We start from the raw sequence: 20722 nt of genomic DNA on the forward strand, positions 1-20722 counted from the left end.
GAAGAAGGAAAGAATTCAAGACCGTTTGCACGTGCACTATGCCCGATATTCAAGCACAATGTTGCAAAAAGTAAGATGAGGGTTTCCCCGATTGCGCAGTGGTTGGGAGTCCGCCTGCCGATGCGGGGGACGCGGGTTCATGCCCCGGTCCGGGAGGATCCCACATGCCGTGGAGCCTGCGCGTCCGGAGCATGTGCTCCGCAACGGGAGAAGCCACAACAGTGAGACGCCCGCGTACCGAGAAAAAAAAAGTAAGATGACTTTCTTTGCTTGTCCCGTGACATCAGACGTGGTTTCAGGAGTCAGTTTGCAAGGCATGGAAATCACGGAGCAGCTTAAACTGGCTTTGCCTCCTTAAATAGGTTGTTGATTAATGAAACTGAAACAGCACCAGCTTCTCCTGGTTTCGCCTCATTTAATAGGTCGTTGATTCATCAATCCCCGAGTTATTTTACAGAGACAGCACTGCACATGCTCAGGACGGGAACCCATGTTACTAGGGTGATCTTGGAGCCAAGAATCTTCAGTCCCCACAACTTAAGGACTAGAAATGTTACCACTGGAGCCCTTTACGAAGCGAGAACCCCTTCAATGAGGAAAATCTGGCCTCCAGCTGCAGGAGTAGCTCATATGGCGGAGACGCGTTTGCGAGCCCGGGCTGCTGCTGGTTGATCTGACGGTGAAGCTCTTCGTCTTCTGGGAAAGCTTGTGCCATTGCATTGGCTTCTATGCACGTTGGGCGGTGAGCCTTTGCTCGGTGACAAGTCTTGGGGGCGCTCATCACATGCTGAGTCACCTAAAGATACTGCCTCTCGGTCAGTGTGCCCACCACCAGGCCCACCGGCCGGGTGTGAGGTCTGAGACGTGTGTGCAGGAGGGATGACAAGACGCTGGTGCCGTTTTTCATGACGCTGTTGAGTAGGATCCTGTACCGTCAGTGGGATGCAAAGGTAAGAGTGCGGGTGCCTGTCGGTGTGCAGCCTGGGCTGGATTTCCACGTGCTTTCTACAGAGGCACGTTCAATCCCGTTCAGCCTCACGGAGGGAAGGGAGGCTTACACTCTCCCTAGTTCAAATAGGGTCACCCCGGGGGGGAAAAGCAAGAACAATTAAGACTCCAACAGCAGTCTCCACGAATTGTTGCCAAACTTGAATCTGGTGGAGCTGGATGGAATATGACACCCCAAAGCCTCCTGCACCCACCTGCCCATCTTTGTTTTGTGCCCCATCTTTGCCATCCAGCCCAGGCTGTGGTCACCCATGGACTTGGTCAGACAGCCTGGGAGAGAAATGGGCTGAATTCTTAATGAGTTGGATCATTGTCGGAGCAAGGTGGGGAATCCAGGCTAAATACTATCTGGAAATGAAGATGCATTTTTCTAATTACTGGAATCGTATGTCTTTCGATGTATCAGTTTGAGGGGAAATTGTGATGTTTTTAGCTCACTTTGCCATTTGTGCTGTTTTTGTGTAAAAATACTGAATCAAGTTCACCTGAAGCTAATAGACTATACAGCAACTATAGTTCAATTAGAAAACCCTGCAGCTTTTAAAAACCTAAAGGTAACTGATTGAAACCTGAAACTTTCCCAAGACAGTGAGTGTATTATCCTAGCAGAGGAGCTGGACTTAACACTCTCCTGGTGCCTGTATCTTAATCTTATATGGGGCCTTTGGCTGCGTGTGTGAAACATTTCCCAAAAGACTGGTCCCATCTGCCCTTCCTGCCCCTCCCCCCGCCGAAAAGCCATTCTGGTTGATTTTTCTGGTGAAAATCTGGCTTTGAAGCAAGGCACTGCTCTTCTCTTCCATGCTTCCAAATCCCCATCAGAGCCTCAGCCCACTGGCTGTGTTCCCCAGCAAGTAACTAATAGACGATTCTCCATGACTCAGTTTCTCCGAGTCCAAATCTGGTCACCCCAGACCTTCTCTGCAGATGCATTTAACACGGAGAAGACTGTACCGCGTTTCATGTTTTATGTCCACGTGCTTCTCCTGTGTAAGTCCCCTGAGGGCAGGGTCTGCGCCCCCTGGGGTACACGGGGAAATTCAGAGGATGCCCAGCTACTCAAGCCTGTTCGCTAGCCGCGTCGAGGGCGGTGCTTGCAGATAATTGTTACCAAAGCAAACCCGAGTCCCGTGCTCAGCGAAGCCCAGCTCCTGACCCCGGGTTGTGCTGAAGGGAAGAGCAGCGTTTGTCTGCAAGACGCCCCACGTGCGGCCAAGTCTAGAGAAGGGCGGCTCGCGCTGAAGACGCGAACTCCCCGAGGGCCTTCAGGGAAAGGTTTTAAACCAGGGCGAGGGAGAGGGTTTCGGGTGCGAGGTCAGCTCGTGGACCTTCTTCGGCTAGGTTGGTGGGGGCCCAGGCGTCCGCGTCGTCAGCCTCTTGATTGCAACCACCTGGGGTCTCCGTGCTGGTGGGCGGCACGCAGGTAACTTCTCCCACCTGGCGGGGCTTTCAGTCTCTGCAAAGCAACGCAAAGGACGTGGCTCAGAATCTGATCTGTAGCCCTTAGGGAGGAAGTGAAAGCCCTTGACGCTGTTTAATGGCTAAACTATTACTATTTTTGTCTTAACTGTGTTCCTTTGTATATTTTCTCACTTCTCTGATTAAATTTGCTCTCTGGAGATCCCGGAAGGCCTAGGGGAGGGTAAAGCTTTTCTTAGAAACAAGAGGCAGGGGACATGGGGGAGGGGTCCATCCCCTGGTCTGTGACAGCGTCCATAAGTTGTATATTCATGTTCTCATACTCAGGCAACATTAGCTGCTTCCCCAGCCAGTGCTCCCAGAGAGAAGGTGCCTTTTATCCCATGAAGAAAAAGGGGACTTTTTTTTATCAGTAGAGTTTAATTTTTTTACCGTTTTTTGTTCGTAGCGACTGGTCTCTGTTCCTTTTTGTCAGCTCCCACCACCCCCAGTCTTTTACTTTTTTTTCTCTGTCCCCTGGAGTCCGTCCGTTTCATCCTTGATTTGTTTCCTCTTGCAGTTGTATCCCCTGCCTCACATCAGGGTCTTCCTCCTTCCAAGGCTGTATCTTCGATTTCCCTGAGTTCTGTTCTTGTGTTTCATGGGTGGAAACATGGAGGGGTGGATTAGCTGCCCCTCATTTCCGTTCAGGTAAATGCCACTCCTGTGTCCAGTACGCTTTGTCAGCAGAGACGAGATGGCATTTGGCTTAAAAACGCCTCATGAGTTCAACATTTCCCTGCTACAGAAGCGTTAATCACCATTATACTGTTCCCCAGAGTGGCCAGCAGAATCCTCCCCCTATTTGCCCAATTATTAACCAAAACATCACTCCTTTTTAGCCTGGCACGACAACAAAAGCCATAGTTCTATTTAGCGAGATTTTAAAATCAAGACGGGAATAAGTTACACAGTTAATGTGACATAGGCTAAGGGAGCTAAAATATCACACAGAAAGGTTTGTTACAGTGGAACATACTTACGTTTTGTTTTATGAGAGATAACTGATCAGAAGGAACTAGGAAGGAAAAAAATCATCAAAAACCACCAGGCGGGGCTTGTAGACCCCACGTAACAAACCGTTCTTCAGGGTTGGGCTCCCTCTGCAGACACAAGGCCACTCCGTTTCTGGGCCTGGAGCGTCCCTCAGAGTTAGCAAGGATGCTGGCTGAGGTCGATAGGAAACATTCCACAGAGCTCTTCATGTCCACAATGAGGATACTCTTTATTCTTCCCTGGGTATAAAAGGGTTGTGGGTTTCTCTTGGCCAAAGGTCAGTTCTCTGCTCTCCACATGGAGAGCTCCTTGTTCAAGAAATAGGTTTAAGGGGGGGGACTTCCCCGGGGGTCCAGTGGTTAGGACTCCACGCTTCCACTGCAGGGGGCAGGGGTTTGATCCCTGGTCGGGGAACTAAGATCCTGCAAGCCACGGCCAAAAAAAAAAAGAGAAAAGAAATAGGTTTAAAAAAAGGTGATTTCATTCTGCCATCATGGGCTCATGACAGGCACTCCCAAGTCTCATGAATCATCCGAAATTGTGTGCGTAAGTTTGTTTCTGGCAAGTAAATACAATGCCAGCTGCCCAGGCATTGGTGGTTTGCGCTTAGGAGTAAACGGTTGTTTACGCATCATCTGTTAGTAACATATAGTACACAAGCCAAATGAGCATCTTCCGAGAGTTTTCACGAAAGATGGTGATTCTTTATTTTATGAGAACTCGGCTGCAGAGGTAGCTGGCAAGGGTCCTGACCTTCAGCTGTGCCCTCAGGCAAGCAGGTCACTGTGTTCCCTGCCTGGGTCCTTGGTCTCTCTAATCAATAGAAATGGATTAGAAGGCAGATGAGGAATTGTAGGCGAGGCTGTATTGGGACTTGTCTTGCAGCGGGAGGGAGTGAAAACAAGTAACAGGTGCTTTGCTCATTCCCTGAGCTGGCTCCTTAATGGGCTGAGGGTGGGAGTAGTTGGGTGGGTTGGGATGGAGGGATGGCTTAGGGGGTCTGCCCACCCCTCGGTGGTGCAGTGCGCAGGAATCACACGCAGGACCCTGCTTTTCCTCCAACACCTCAGAAATGGCAGTTGGGGGTTGGTCTTTTTTGTATCTTATTGTTTGTAATTTCCCACAGCTGTGTGCGGTTATTTTTAGTCCCTTCTTGTTTCTTTGTATCTTGCTGCTGGAGGAGAGGTGTGTCCAGGTGCAAGCCCTGCAGCAAAGGGTCCCAGCTCCCAGCCCATCTCAACTGCAGTTCCCCCAATTTCAGGAAGGGGCATCATGGGTATTGTATACAGTCGGTTCTGGATGTCAGTGCGGTGACTGTATACAGCCGGTTGTGGATGCCACCGTGCTTATTCTCACCTCCTGGTTATAGGTCACGGCTGGTTTTGCGTCGTCCTTTCCCACTGAGTTTGCCATGTGGTGTTCGGTTAGTGATGTTGCAAGCTGTTAGCATTCGTATTGACATTTTGGGGCCAAAGGATACGAATGCTTTTTGATGTGAATACAGATCACAGAAATGTGACCTTAGCATGGGATTGCTTGCAGGGCGTGTACGTGTGCAAAAGTATTCTATCGTGTCTTCACGGTGCTTTAAAACTTTATCCCATAACTCAATTTTCACACTTAAATCGCAGTTTGTTTCTTATTGACCCTAAAATGAAGTTTGCTGGTGTATTCCACAAATTGCTCTATGGGACCTGCAGGTGTGCTGATTGCTGTAATTTTTAAAAGCGTTTGTAAAATCGTGATGTATCTGTTTGCTCGGGCTGCCATAAAATGCCCCAGACTGGGGGCGCTTTTAAACAGCAGGCATGTGTCTCTCCCAGTCCTGGAGGCTGGAATCTGAGATCCAGGTGTCAGCAGGGCTGGTCCCTCCTGAGGCCTCTCTCCTGGGCTTGTAGACGGCCTCTCCTCCCCGTGTCCTCACAGGGTCGTCCCTCTCTGCACGTCTGTGTCCTGATCTCCTCTTCTTATAAGGAAACCTGTCCTTTGGGATCAGGACCCACCCTAGTGACCTCATTTACCTTCATCCCCTCTTTGAAAACCCTCATTTCCAAATACTGTCACATTCTGAGGTCCTGGGGGCTAGGACTTCAACACGTGAATTTGGAGGGGACAATTCAGCCTACAGCACATAAAGGGACAATTTAACACAACCAGATACAACCACACCCCTGCCTATGTATATAGACCCCTCTTTTCACTGTGACTATGTCCCCTTCTCCATTGGGGGTGCACTGGTCCTCATGTGCTTTCCCCAGTGAACCTGAATTTATCATGCACCTCAATTTTATAGCCGGCATCAAAGGCGTTACCAGAATCCCAATGAAATGACTCCTGAAACCTTAGTTTTTCCTACGAATTGGGCGTTTCTATTACAGGCCATTCTGTTCATCTGAGTTGGTTTGCTTTTCATGGGTCTGTGCTCTGTCTTCCCCTGATCTGGTCATTCATGGGTTATTTATAGATTATGGGGAAAGAGGACCATCACAGAGGAGAATCAGATTATTCCGTGCTCCCGGACCGGCAAAGCCAAACTCACCTCGTTCCATCCTTTATTACGGGCATCCGTTTTTGTGAAATCCCTACATCTCATGATTCAAAACTAATCGTCGGTGGATTGTTTATGGTTTTTATCCTCCTTAGTATTCTTTTATGTATGGTAGTCATTTCTGAATATATTCTCCTTGGAAAAATGTAATATATCATAATGCTCCATTTCCCTGTTTCCATCCAGCTTTATTTTTTTTTAAATTATGTTTGGCTGCGTTGGGTCTTCGTTGCTGCACGTGGGCTTTCTCTAGTTGCAGCTAGCGGGGGCTACTCTTCATTGTGGTGCGCGGGCTTCTCATTGTGGTGGCTTCTCTTGTTTCAGAGCACGGGCTCTAGGTGCGCGGGTTTCAGTAGTTGTGGCATGCAGGCTCAGTGGTTGTGGCTCACGGGCTCTCGAGCGCAGGCTCAGTGGTTGTGGCGCACAGGCTTCCTCCGCAGCACGTGGAATCTTTCCGGACCAGAGCTCGAACCCGTGTGCCCTGCATTGGCAGGCAGATTCTTTACCACTGCGCCACCAGGGAAGCCCCCATCCAGCTTCTTGATCTAGTAGGAAATGCTATTTTGAAAATTGTGCACACGTAATGTGTGTACAGACTATATGTGCATATAATTATATATAAATAAGTATATATACAAGTGGTGGTTTATATATGTGTACGTCAAGTAATATATGTGTGTGGTTAGTGGTAGATTTCACATTGTCATTTTTCATCTTTTTAAAATTTTTTTATTGAAGTATATTTGGCATATGGTATTGTTACACAATAGAGTGACTCACAATTGTTAAATGTTATAGTCGAGTTATAGTTATTACAGAATATTAGCTGTACTCCCTGTGCGGTACAGTATATCCTAGTAGCTTATTTTATACGTAACGGTTTGTATCTCTTAAAGCCCCGCCCATCTTGCCCCTCCCCGCTCCCTCTCCCCACTGCTGACCACTGGTTTGTTCTCTGTATCTCTGAGTCTGCTTCTGCTTTGTTACATTCACTAATTTGTTGTATTTTTTTAGATTCCACATAGAAGTCATATCATGATATCTGTCTTTCTGACTTCACCTAGTCTGATCACCGCTAGGTCCATTCGTGTTGCTGCAAATGGCATTATTTCATTCTTTTTTTTTTTATGGCTGAGTCATATCCCATTGTGTATATGCACCACATCTTCTTTATCCGTTCATCTGTTGATGGACACTTAGGTTGCTTCCATGTCCTGGCTATTGTAAATAGTGCTGCTGTGAACATTGGGGTGCATGTATCTTTTCTAATTAGAATTTTCTCCCAGATAGATGCCCAGGAGTGGGATTGCTGGACCATATGGCCACTCTCTTTTGTAGTTTATTTTCTGAGGCATCTCCATTCTGTTGTCCACAGTGGCTGCAGCACTTTACATTCCCACCCACAGTATATATATGTGTGGGTGATATATATATATCACATATATATATATGTGATGTGGTTTTTACCACAAACATCGAGCATCTAGTGAGTTTCTTCCAAACCTGTCATGTTACTGATGAAGAATCAGTTTTTGAGGCAGGTAGAGACTAGAGGCTAATCGTCTTTCGATATGTGGGCATAAAATAATAGAGATGACATTTCTATTCCATTTGTTTGATGTTTTCCAACACTGCACCTGGTGCTAGGGCTGTTGGTGTTGCTGAAATAAAGTCATTCACAGTATCCAGAATTATTTTAAACAGTGACAACTAGGGAAAGGCAGCTCTATTTACTTCCCACGTGGCCACTGATGCGTTTTCAAACAAAATAATGGGGTATGACTAAACTCCGAATGCATCGTGTCCAAGTACGTTTTGCTCAGTGATGGAAACAGCCCTGGGGAAAATTAACATGGAATGAAGACCTTCTGGTCCGTGTCTCTTGGCCCATTCGTTTTCAACATTTGGTTCTCCTTGAGAAAGCTACCGAACAGAAGAAAAACACCAAATTAAAGTAAATATTTGGAGATGGAGGAAGAACATGGTGTTCCGACGGCCGTGCTTTTTTTTACTGAAGTGTCGTTGACTTACAAATGTGTTTCAGGTGTACAGCAAAGGGATTCCGTTAAAAATATCTTTTTCATTTTCTTTTCCATGATGGTTTATCACAGGATATTACATACAGTTCCCTGTGCTCTACAGTAGGACCTTGTTTATTTTATATAAACAGCAGTTTGTCCAATGGCTGTATTTTTTCACGGAAGGCTTTGAGGACTCACCTGGCAATAGCGTCTTGGGTCGTCCACCCTTCTTGTTCAGACAGTATTACTTCCTCTCCAGAGGCCAGATGGCAAATGCGGGGGAGAAAGGTAAGTGCAGCCCCCATGGGGCACAGCCACGGGAGCAGCTGAGAACCGCAGAGAAACGCACCCCGTCAGCTGGTGGGCTGGCGTCTGCACCCCGCGAGGTGGTCTCGGCATCAGGGGAAGCGATGGGCCTTCAGGAGCCGGAGGGCAGGCCGGCTTCGAGCCTGTGTCAGTGCCTTACTGAGCCTTCATGTCCTGTTCCTGGTTCGACCCCGGATGGATGACCTAGGGGTGTGTGGCGTTGTCTTCCTGAATCCCGGAATCCCTTTTGGAGTGTGTTAGTATTTCATGGAAACATGTGTTTTCTGTAAGGGGTAGGAATGCGTGTCAATCAGAGTCGAGTAGCTGCGACACATAGATTCCAGTCTCATGACAGCAAAGTTGCCAGGGGGTGGGGCAAGGCAGGCAAAGTGGGAAGAGTGTAGGAAGGGGCACGTGTGGACACTTCCAAGGTCTAGAGGGGCATCCGTCATGTTCCTGTATGTGTCATTGGCTGGAACAGGGGCCTCCCTTCCTGCACGTGAGCCCAGGAAGACGAGGAGATTTGTTGGGTCACGCGTGAGCTGGCCGTCCTTTGCCGCTTCTGCCCTAGAGCTGCCCAGCTGAGAGCTGCTGGTGAGTTAAGACCATCAAAGAGGAGAAGGAAGCACACTGAAAGAGCAAAAAGGGAAAGACAGCAGGACACAGAAAGTGAGAGGAGCAGCGCCCTTGGCCCACGGGTGGCGCTGGGACCCGAAGCAGCCCCGGTCAGGCGCCCAGCGATGCCAGCTCTGTGCTGAGAGACGAGCAGCAGAGCCACGTGACCGTCGGGAAACCCCCTCTACTGCAGTCTCTGCGCTCAGGGGCGGGACCGTCATCACCTGTAGCAGAGATGCAGCAATCGCTCCTACTACCTGATGGGTTTGGCCAAAATCTGCCAGCGTAGGACACGAGACAGGTTTTCTGTCATGTCTGTTCTCCTGAAGGATCTATGACAAGTGTGTTGGCGGGGTCCCCTCCTTAGAGAAAGTGGGGCAGCTGAAGACGGGATCAATGGACTGCATTAGGACGGGCGACATACCAGATATCAGGAACCGGAAACTGCAGGGCGTGTGAGAAGTTTCATGTGTGTGCGTGCAATTGTCCATCCCTCAGACAATAGTCCACGTTTGGGGATCGGCTATTGAGATTATTTGCATTCAGGAAAAGTGTGCGTGTGCGTGTAGGTTTGTGTGTCGAGCAGATTTAAATCTATGTGATAGTTTCAACTGATTTTAAAGGTCAGTTGATTAGCTTGCAAAAATGAACTGCATTACATCTCTTCGGCTTTCTTGTTTGGCGTGTTAATATTTACAGAACGTCTTTGTCAGCGGTAATTAAGAGGCTTGTAAGTTAAATTGCTGTTTATTCTTTTAAAACTATTAATACATTGGAGTAAAAAAAAACAACTCAGAGCCCAAGGCTACTAATATGAAAATTAAAAGTGGGTCCCAGGACACACCTGTGAGCCCACTACCCCACCCGTGAAAGACATTTGTTCACAGGTTTTGGGTTGTCTTTGCAGAAATTGTCCGCGCATGTGTTTCATGTTAAATACACGGCAGTTATCCCTGGACATGATCTGGGCAGTGGATGCCAGAGTTCTGGCTTGGTTCTGGGTTTTTCCAGCACAAGTCATGTGGACGTGGATAGTTGTGTCTTGGAATGTGTGTGCGAGCCTGCTTCTGGGGTGCAGACCTGAAACGGAACTCGTTTCCAGGGTGTGTGAATGTAAGCTTTGCACCTGTGATTCTCAGGATTGGGTCTAAGTTTACACCCCCGCCGGAAGTATATGCAGGTCGAATTCATTCACGTCCTGACCGACAGGTGGTGTCGCGGCTTTTTGCTGATCTCATATGGTACCAATCTTATTGTTAATTTGTATCATCTTTCCTCCTCTTATACCAATAAGCATGGGCATTTCATCTTGGCCTTAAGATGTGTCTCTGTGGTATCTTCTCAAATATGCATGAGTTGTTTCACTAGTGGCTGCCGACTTGCCTTTGCGGTGCCCGTGGCACCCATGAGCACTGTCGTGAAGAGGTACTAAGATGGCCCCTTTTCCCACATCTCCCCCAGACCTGCACATCACCAGATGGTTAGACCTTTGGCGATCTGATAAATGAAACGTAGTATTTTGTCGTTTCCGTCAGTGTTTCTTCAGTTACAGCAATTAGTCAAATATTTGCAAGATGGAAATATTTTAAGGCATCTTCTTTCGCTAAAATATTTGAACGCTCCACCTTACCAGGGACCCCACCATGAACAGCTGATGCTTGGAATATCTGTTCTCTGTTATTTTACTCCTCCCTCCCTCCCTCCCTTTTTCTTTCCAGATAACGAGCATCATTTTGTCTCACCATGTTCAAAATACAGGCAACTATCTGTATCAAGAAAGTGGCATTCATTAATGCAAAGTAAAATGATTTTAGCAAGTAAAACACCCCCCTTCCACATAAATGCTTTACTTCCTCACACGGGCATCGCCCAAGCACAGCACGGAATTGTTCATTCCCACAAGTGACACTGCTCAGTCCAGAGAGCGCGGCTGTAGTCCTCCCTCATGTCACGTCTTTGAATTAAAAACTGCTGCGTTTTGTGCACTGCATCCTCTTGAATTGGGCTCTAGTTAACAGTGCTGTATTACGTAATTAAGATCTACTCTCTTTAGCAATTTCTAAGTGTTCTCACCAAGAAAACGAAATGGTAATTATATGAAGGGTTGGAGATGTTAAGTGTTATCACAGTAATTATTTCAGAATATGCATGTATCAAATGATCTTTTTTATAACATCTTTCTTGGAGGATAATTGCTTTACAATGGTGTGTTAGTTTCTGCTTTATAACAAAGTGAATCAGCTATACGTATACATATATCCCCATATCTCCTCCCTCTTACCTCTCCCTCCCACCCTCCCTATCCCGCCCCTCTAGGTGGTCACAAAGCACCGAGCTGATCTCCCTGTGCTATGCGGCTGCTTCCCACTAGCTATCTATTTTACATTTGGTAGTGTGTATATGTCCATGCCACTCACTTCGTCCCAGAAATGATTGTTTTAATGTGACATGTGACATAGATTTGACTTATAACAAATGTTATGTCATGTTATATCTCATGTCATTGTTACCATGACGTTATGCTTGACCTATAACATATCTTATAATTGCCATTATGATATATAACATGACATTATAACTGACATAACATGTCATAACATGTAATTAACATACGACACGACGTACAAAGTATATGTCGTATCATAGTTGCCATTATGATTGATACATAAGAGGACATTATAGCTGACATAACACGTAGTACATACCATAACATGTAATTAACATATAACATGACACTCTATGTCATAGCATATAATTGCCATTATATATAAATGACATGACTGGCATAACATAACATACACAACAGCATATAATATATAACATAAAATCGTCATATAGCATATAACCTCTTCCCCCCCCCCACCCCGGTACGCGGGCCTCTCCCGTTGCGGAGCACAGGCTCCGGACGCGCAGGCCCAGCGGCCATGGCTCACGGACCCACGGCACGTGGGATCCTCCCGGGCCGGGGCACGACCCCGTGCCCCCTGCATTGGCAGGCGGACTCTCAACCACTGCACCACCAGGGAAGCCCTAGCATATAACCTCTTAAATTATCCCTAAACCACTGAAACTAAATACCAAACACCCAAAATTTCGATATTTAAAACCAAGCAGGGAACTCCCCGGCGGTCCAGTGGTTAGAACTCGCTGCTTTCACTGCTGAGGGCCCAGGTTCACTCCTTGGTTGGGGAACTAAGATCCCACAAGACGCGCGGTGTGGCCAAAAATAAATAAATGAATAAACATTAAAAAACCAAACCAAAAACCCAAACAAAATAAAAGAGCATGTCTTGCAGGAAACCCTGGTAGAAATAGGCGTGACTCAGTTCCCTGGGAAGCACCTTAGCTCCTTGTCTGTGAGGAGATCACAAAACCACGTCAAGGGCTCTGCTCCCGGCATCACAGCCCGAGGTGGGCGCCAGGGCTGTGGATTCCAGGAGAAAGTATCCCGGAGAAGAGCAATCATCTAGGCTTTATTTCCCCCCCCACACCGTTTATTTTTAGTGGCGTGAGTTTTTCTGAATCCATGTTTTAGAAGAGAAATTGTGCTTTATCATCTTTGATTTTGTGACAAGACTCTAGGTTTTATTTTATTTTAGAAAAACAAAAAGCCCAGCTGTCTGTCAAGCCTTGTTCAATTCTTTGACGTGCCCACCGGGAGGAAGGAGGGAATCACGACCGTTTCTAGAAAACTTTGGTGGAAAATTAACTGCGACGTGAATTCTGTCGGAGGATACGGGTCTGGGTCCCCACTACGTCCCTTTTTGACCGTGTGTGGCCAGCAGAAAAATGACCCCCGAAGATGTCCAATCCCTAATTCCTCATCCCCAGAGCAGGTGGGCGTGTTCCCTTACGTGGCAAAAGGGAATTACGGTAGCAGGTAGAGCTAAGGTTGGTCATGAGCTGACCTTAAGATGGAGATGATCCTGGATTATCCGGATGCGCTCAGTGTAAGCACAGCGTCCTTCAAAGCGGGCGAGGGAGGGAGAACGAGGGGCGGAGTGATGTGATGTGAGGGAGGAAGGACCACCCTCTGCGGGACTCGAGGATGGGGGAGGGGACCACGGAGCCAAGCAATGTGGGTGGTCTGTAGAAGCCGGAAAATGCAAGAGACAGGTTCTCCCTTGGCGCGTCGAGAAGGCACCAGCCCCGCTGACACCGGGGTCTTAGCTCTGTGGGGCTTCTGACCCCCCAGACCTGTGAGATAATAAATATGCATCATTTGAGCCTTGAGGGTGCGCTGTCGTTGCAGCAACCGTTGGAAAGAGACACGCATATAAATGGCTCGTTAAATCTTAACTCGGGTCTGTCCTGTTGCTCAGAAACTTCCCAGGGTACCCACAGAGCGAAAGCCATGGAATACAAGGCAAATAGCGCTTTTAGTAAGACGTGATCCCTGCCCCCGGGAGGAGAACCTCGGGGCGGGGGGCGGGTTGCCCACGCACACATCAGTGTTCTTCCCTCTTCTTTCTTTCTAGTGTGTGTCATCCCTCCTTCATTTTTTCCCCCTTCTTTTTTACTCGAGGTTGAAGAAATCATGCCAACTTTCAGTTTTATTGGAGCAAAGGAAGGCCTAGGATGTGTGTTTGAAACTTTTTAATAAAAACCATTCTATTGTGAAATAGACAAAGCATGAAATGCACCCTTTTAACCCTTTTTAAGTGTTTAGTGGCGTTAAGTCCATTCACACTGTCGTGCAGACATCACCACGATCCTCTCCGGAACTCCTTGTGCAAAACTGAAACTCTGTCCCCGTGAAACACTAAATCCCCTTTTCCTCTCCCCTGGCCCCGGCACCCAGTTTTCTTTCTGGCCAGGAATTTGCGTGTTCTGGGCATTTCCTGTAAATGGAGTCACACACTATGTGTCTTTTTGTGTGTGGCCTCTTTCACTGAGCACGACGGCCTCAAGCTTCGTCCATGCCGTAGCCGGTGTCAGCGTTTCCTGCCTTTTTATGACTGAATACCATTCCATTGTGTGGATGGACCACACTTTATCCATTCATCCGTGGATGGGCGGTTGGGTTGTTTCCACCTTTGTGAATAAGCCTTCTATGAACCCGGGTGTGCAACTATCTCTTCAAGACCCTGCTTTCCATTCCTTTGGATAAATACCAAAAGTGGAATTGCTGGGTTGTACGGTAACTGTTCTTAGCTTTTTAAGGACCCTCCACACTGTGCTCTAGAGTGGCTGTATCAGTTTACATCCCCACCAACAGCGTAGGAGGGTTCCTTTTCTTCACAGCCTCACCCACACTTGTTATTTTCTGCTTTTGTTTCTGTTTATAGCCATCCTAGTGGGTGTGAGGTGGTGTCTCACTGTGCTTTCGATTTGCGTTTCTCTAACCATTAGTGATGTTGAGCATCTTTTCATGTGCTTATTGGCCATTGGCATATCTTCTTTGCAGAAATATCTGTTCATGTTCTTTGCCTATTTAAAAAACTCAGTTTTTTTTTCCCTCAGTGGACTCTCTTTATTTATTCCATTTTTAAATTTTCTTTTTATTTATATATAGGTATTGTAATTTTTTACTGGAGTAGAGTTGCTTTACAATGTTGTGTTTCTGCTGTACAGCAAAGTGAATCAGTCATACGTATACATATGTCCACTCCTTTTTGGATTTCCTTCCCATTTAGGTCACCGCAGAGCAGTGAGTAGAGTTCCCTGTGCTATACAGCAGGTTCTCGTTAGTTATCTATTTTATACATTCCCCTTTTCCCCCCTCGGTGTTCATACGTTTGTTCTCTACGTCTGTGTCTCTATTTCTGCTTTGCAAATAGGTTCCTCTCTACCATTTTTCTGGATTCCACATATATGCATTAATATCCGATATTTGCTTTTCTCTTCCTGACTTCACTCTTTATGACAGTCTGTAGGTCCAGCCACATCTCTGCAAATGGCACAGTTTTGTTCCTTTCTGTGGCTGAGCAGTATTTCACTGTATGTATGCACCACATCTTTATCCGTTCCTCTGCTGGTGGACACTTAGGTTGCTTCCATGTCCTGGCTATTGTAAATAGTGCTGCTATGAACATGGGAGTGCATGTGTCTTTTGGAATTACGGTTTTCTCCGGCTGTATGCCCAGGAGTGGGATTGCTGGATCATATGGTAGTTCTGTTTTTTATTGTGGTTGTTAAGAAATGTTTCTGAAGCAGCTGGGAGAGAAACAAGAAGGTGTGCGAGTCCCAGTAGCCTCCCAAACCCTGCGGGAACCAAACCTCATTCGGAAGCTCATTGCTTTCAATGCCCTTGGCTTGTAAACCATCACTGCTTTCGGGCCGCCTGGAAGCCTCTAGGGACTTCCTGGGAGGACCTTCCACATGCAAGTGGCTTCCAGAAAAAGTGGGGAAAGTGAAACAGAAGAGGTCGGTTGGCTGCCAGCATGATATAAATACGCCTATCTCTACACTTGTCACAGTGAACGTCTAAAACTCCAGGAAGGGGGCCCTGATGCTGTGATAGCTGGTCAAATCGCACACGTTGGAACTGGGGTCTCCCATGCCGCAAGTGGGGTGGGCTAGACTTGTTTCTATGGGAACCAGGCATCCTGGGCAAAAAACGACCCTACAGGACGTTCACTTTGTATTCCAGAGTTTCCCGTCTTGGCCTGGAGGCCCGTTGGCAAAGTAGAAATACTTGCGAGCATATTTCCACGAGGGCTGCTCTCCTCCGTGTGAATCTCTGCAAAGACATTTGTGAGCCTCTGAGAGCTTGACTTGGAGCGTTCAAAGCGGTTATGGGAATGGTGGTTCTGGCCGTAGCTGTTGCGATGAACAGTGTAACGTGCACTGAGGAGACTTCACAGAACATTGGGGGTTGGAAGGATTTGCGGTAAGGAACACGCCTTCCACGGAATGGTAGTAGCCAAGTAACATAGAATTCAGCCGCGGAGGACGTGTTGGGAGTCTGGGTGAGACTGTTGATGCTGACGAGGATAGTTCATGGTGGACACAGCATCCACTTTGAAAGGTATAAGTAGATTCCGGGAAGATGGCTAAACGTAATTCTGGATAAGCAGGTGCAGCTTGGCCCTGCTGGATTTTGAACTGATAAACAGAGAAACGAATATAAAAATGAAGAAAACAAACACAACCTTGTAAATCAACTGTACAACAATAAAAATTAATGTAAAAAAATGAAGAAAGCACTGAGTGTCCTAAGGCGGCTTTTGGGAACCTTAGATTCCAAGGGAGATTCTTGGAGGTGTAATTCCACCAGGTGTGCTGTGGAAAGTTTGGCCACATCTGCCTGCGGTTAGCTGAGTGTAGAGAGTGTGTTCAGCCAGGCATCCACCCATAAATCTTCAAAAAAATTTTATTTATTGACGTATAGTTGATTTACAAGGTTGTGTTAGTTTCAGGAGTACAGCAAAGTGATTCAGTTATAATTATATATATTTTTTCATATTCTTTCCTATTTTGGTTTATCACAGAATATTGAGTAGAGTTCCCTGTGCTATACAGGAGGCTCTTGTTGTGTATTCATCCTATATATACTAGTTTGCATCTGCTAATCCCAACCTTCCACTCCATCCCTCCTCCACCCCCCTGCCCCTTGGCAACCACAAGTCTGTTCTCTGTGTCTGTGAGTCTTGTTTCTGCTTTGTAGATACGTTCATTTGTGTTCATATTTTAGATTCTACATATAAGTGATATCATATGCTATTTGTCTTTCTCTGGCTTACTTCACTTAGTATGATCATCTCTGGGTCCATCCGTGTGGCTGCAAATGGCATTATATCATTCTTTTTTATGGCTGAATAATATTCCATTGCATGTGTCTTTTTGAATTATGGTTTTCTCAGGGTATATGCCCAGCAGTGAGATTGCTGGATCATATGGTAGCTCTATTTTTAGTTTTCTGAGGACCCTCCACACTGTTCTCCACAGTGGCTGCACCAACTCACATTCCCACCAACAGGGCAGGAGGTTCCCTTTTCTCCACACCCTCTCCAGCACCTATTGTTTGTAGACTTTTTAATGATGCCCATTCTGACCAGTGTGAGGTTGACACCTCCTTGTAGTTTTGATGTGCATTTTTCTAATAATTAGCAATGTTGAGCCTCTTTTCCTGTGCCTGTTGGCCATCTGGATGTCTTCTCTGGACCTATATGTCTATTAAGGTCTTCTGCCCATTTTTTTTTAACATCTTTATTGGAGTATAATTGCTTTACAATGGTGTGTTAGTTGCTGCTATATAACAAGGTGAATCAGCTATACATATACATGTATCCCCATATCTCCTCCCTCTTGCGTCTCCCTCCCTCCCACCCTCGCTGTCCCACCCCTCTAGGTGGTCACAAAGCACTGAGCTGATCTCCCTGTGCCATGCAGCTGCTTCCCACTAGCTATCTGTTTTACATTTGGGAGTGTATATATGTCCATGCCACTCTCTCACTTTGTCCCAGCTTACCCTTCCCCCTCCCCGTGTCCTCAAGTCTATTCTCTACGTCTGCGTTTTTATCCTTGTCCTGCCCCTAGGTTCTTCAGAACCATTTTTTTTTAGATGCCATAAGGTCACAGACACCCCAAAACACACCACTGGATGTAGTCCTGCCCAGCAGAAAGACAAGATACAGCCTCATTCACCAGAACACAGGCACTAGTTCCCTCCACCAGGAAGCCTATACAACCCACTGAACCAACTTTAGCCACTGGGGACAGACACCAAGAACAACGGGAACTACGAACCTGCAGCCTGTGAAAAGGAGACCCCAAACACAGTAAGTTAAGCAAGATGAGAAGACAGAGAAATACACAGCAGATGAAGGAGTATGGTAAAAACCCACCAGACCAAACAAATGTAGAGGAAATAGGCAGTCTACCTGAAAAACAATTCAGAGTAATGATAGTAGAGATAATACAAAATCTTGGAAATAGAATGGAGAAAATACAAGAAACGTTTAACAAGGACCTAGGAGAACTAAAGAGGAAAAAAGCAACGATGAACCACACACTAAATGAAATTAAAAGTACTCTAGAAGGAATCAATAGCAAAATAACTGAGGCAGAAGAATGGATAAGTGACCTGGAAGATAAAATAGTGGAAATAACTACTGCAGAGCAGGATAAAGAAAAAAGAATGAAAAGAGTTGAGGATAGGCTCAGAGACCTCTGGGACAATATTAAACGCACCAACATTCGAATTATAGGGGTCCCAGAAGAAGAAGAGAAAAAAGAAAGGGACTGAGAAAATATTTGAAGAGGTTATAGTGGAAAACTTACCTAATATGGGAAAGGAAATAGTCAATCAAGTCCAGGAAGCACAGAGAGTCCCATACAGGATAAATCCAAGGAGAAACACACCAAGACACATATTAATCAAACTGTCAAAAATTAAATACAAAGAAAACATATTAAAAGCAGCAAGGGAAAAACAACAAGTAACACACAGGGGAATCCCGATGAGGTTAACAGCTGATCTTTCAGCAGAAACTCTGCAAGCCAGAAGGGAGTGGCAGGACATATTGAAAGTGATGAAGGAGAAAAACCTGCAACCAAGATTACTCTGCCCAGCAAGGAGCTCATTCAGATTTGATGGAGAAATTAAAAGCTTTAGAGACAAGCAAAAGCTGAGAGAATTCACCACCAAACCAGCTTTACAACAAATTCTGCCCATTTTTTGATTGTTTTTTGTTGTTGTTGTTCTTGCGTTGTGTGAGCTATTTGTATATTTTGGAAATTAAACCCTTGTTGGTTGCATCATTTGCCAATATTTTCTCTTGTTCTGCAGCATTTGTTATTTGTAGACTTTTTTTTTAAGATGTTGGGGGTAGGAGTTTATTAATTTATATTTTTGCTGTGTTGGGTCTTCGTTTCTGCGTGAGGGCTTTCTCTAATTGCGGCACGCGGGGGCCACTCTTCATCGCGGTGCGCGGGCCTCGCTGTCGCAGCCTCTCTTGTTGCGCAGCACAGGCTGCAGACGCGCAGGCTCAGTAGTTGTGGCTCTCGGGCCTAGTTGCTCCGCGGCATGTGGAATCCTCCCCGACCAGGGCTTGAACCCGTGTCCCCTGCATTAGCAGGCAGATTCTCAACCACTGCGCCACGAGGGAAGCCCTGTTTGTAGACTTTTTGACGATGGCCACTGTGACCAGCGTGAGGCGCACACAAGTTTCTCCTGCTCAGAAGACTGTGTCTCTAAGAACACGTTCTCCTTTTATTTGAACTTTTTCTAAAGGTTCCCTGTGCTCTCTCCCACTTCTGAATTCTAATATTGTTGTTCCCTGTGGATACAGGCATTTTTCCTCCATTTACCTTTGTTATGAACTCCGTTGCTTGCGTCACCATGACTGGGAGACGACAAACAAGAGAAGGCTGTGAAATCCTAGAGACGCAGTGGTCTTCACTCATCCACCCAAAGCAGAGAGCACCCCAGATGCATCGGCGGGGAAGGATCCTTCCCTCCCCGCCGGGACTGTGGAGCAGGCGATGGCCCACAGGGAGTGGAAAGTCCATTTCTGCATTAACGAAAGGTTGCTGGGCCGTCACCAATGCCAACCCCAGGACAGGGCCGTTCACTAGGGTGCAAACGATGACCCCCTTATCTGTGAGGTTTCAGAGCTGTGTAAGAGGATCTGGTGGCATGAGAAACCCAGAGGGAGCCCGTCTTAATTGCAGACACTCTTGTTCACAGCTCCTTATAAAAGGTGGTTTGGAGCCATGCTAGATCACGTGGGGAACTGGACCCCCCCTTAAGTGTCATGAGTGTCTGTCTCCTAGCTGCATAAAGAAGACCCTGTCTCGGAAGCGTGGAATGTTCCCTGGACCCAAGCAGCTTAAAATCAACGTTGGTGGTGGGTGGAGGCTGCGGGCGTGCTGTGGCTGGAGAGGATGCAGGTGTCTCTCTGGTCGCCATGCTGCCCAGAGCTGGGAACACTTAGCCACAGATGGGGTGGGCACAGGGAGAGCGTCACAGGGGTGACCCCTCCATAATTGCGTGGGTTTGTCCCATCAGTGACATTCTGCGGTAGGCGTTGTGTAAATAAAAGCACTTCCCAGTGCTGAGAGCGTGTTCATTTTCCTGATGGCTAAACCAACAGAAGATGGACCGTGGGACATTACGTCATCCTATGGCTGGGTGCCCGCCGAACACCTGAGCAGCAGGTGACAGACATCAGGTGCCCCATGGTGGGACCCCTGAGAAGGTTCAGACAGATGCTTGCCTCTCCCTGTGTGACTGAGTGTTACGACCAGAGAAATAAACATAACACTTCTGTGGGTGAGAGATGCTGGTGGGGGGAGAGGCTGTGACAGTAGAGTTTGAGGAGCCGGTGTGGAAATGCTGCAGGACCTCTTCTGAGAATGGGCACGGATGAGGATGCTTCGGTGAACGGACCGTGGGATTCTGACCTTGCCTTTGTTGCCAGTTCCATTTCCTTCCTCACCACGACTCCCTTGCCCTGTCATATTTGGAGAAAAGAGAGCTGTTGAATTATGGGGACACTTCCTAGCCTTGGGGACACTGCAGGTAGAACCCTAGTGTGCCATTCTTTGGGTGTTTGCATTAGAAAAGGACTGTTCTTAGCTTCCCAGCATCTGCCCCGTGCTGGTTTCAAAGGATCCTGAGAGCGACAGCTTTGAACAGACTCCTAAGTGATGCTGAGGGGATTCTATCCCATTTTTCAGCTGGTTTGCAGCTTCCCTTGATGGTTCAAAGCAATCTCGCCGAAGGAACCTGATTCCCAGGGCATCAGGCAATGCCAGGAAGGCTGCCAGGATCGGTCCTGGTTGCAAAGCAGTGTTAATTAAAACTCATCTCTGATCTCCACAC

At 46.9% G+C, this 20722-nt stretch overlaps 1 long non-coding RNA gene across 3 annotated transcripts in view; it reads left to right on the plus strand.

Moving 5' to 3' along the window:
• Window positions 1-836: 836 nt before the first annotated feature.
• LOC115842371 (uncharacterized) overlaps window positions 837-20722 on the plus strand; it is an 82568-nt gene continuing 62682 nt past the window's right edge. For all 3 annotated transcript variants that reach the window (XR_009560605.2, XR_011377142.1, XR_011377143.1), the window contains exon 1: window positions 837-950. This is a non-coding gene — a long non-coding RNA (uncharacterized lncRNA). The remainder of the gene's footprint in view (window positions 951-20722) is intronic.

The sequence above is a fragment of the Globicephala melas genome, chromosome X, assembly GCF_963455315.2.
Source record: "Globicephala melas chromosome X, mGloMel1.2, whole genome shotgun sequence".
NCBI lineage: Eukaryota > Metazoa > Chordata > Mammalia > Artiodactyla > Delphinidae > Globicephala > Globicephala melas.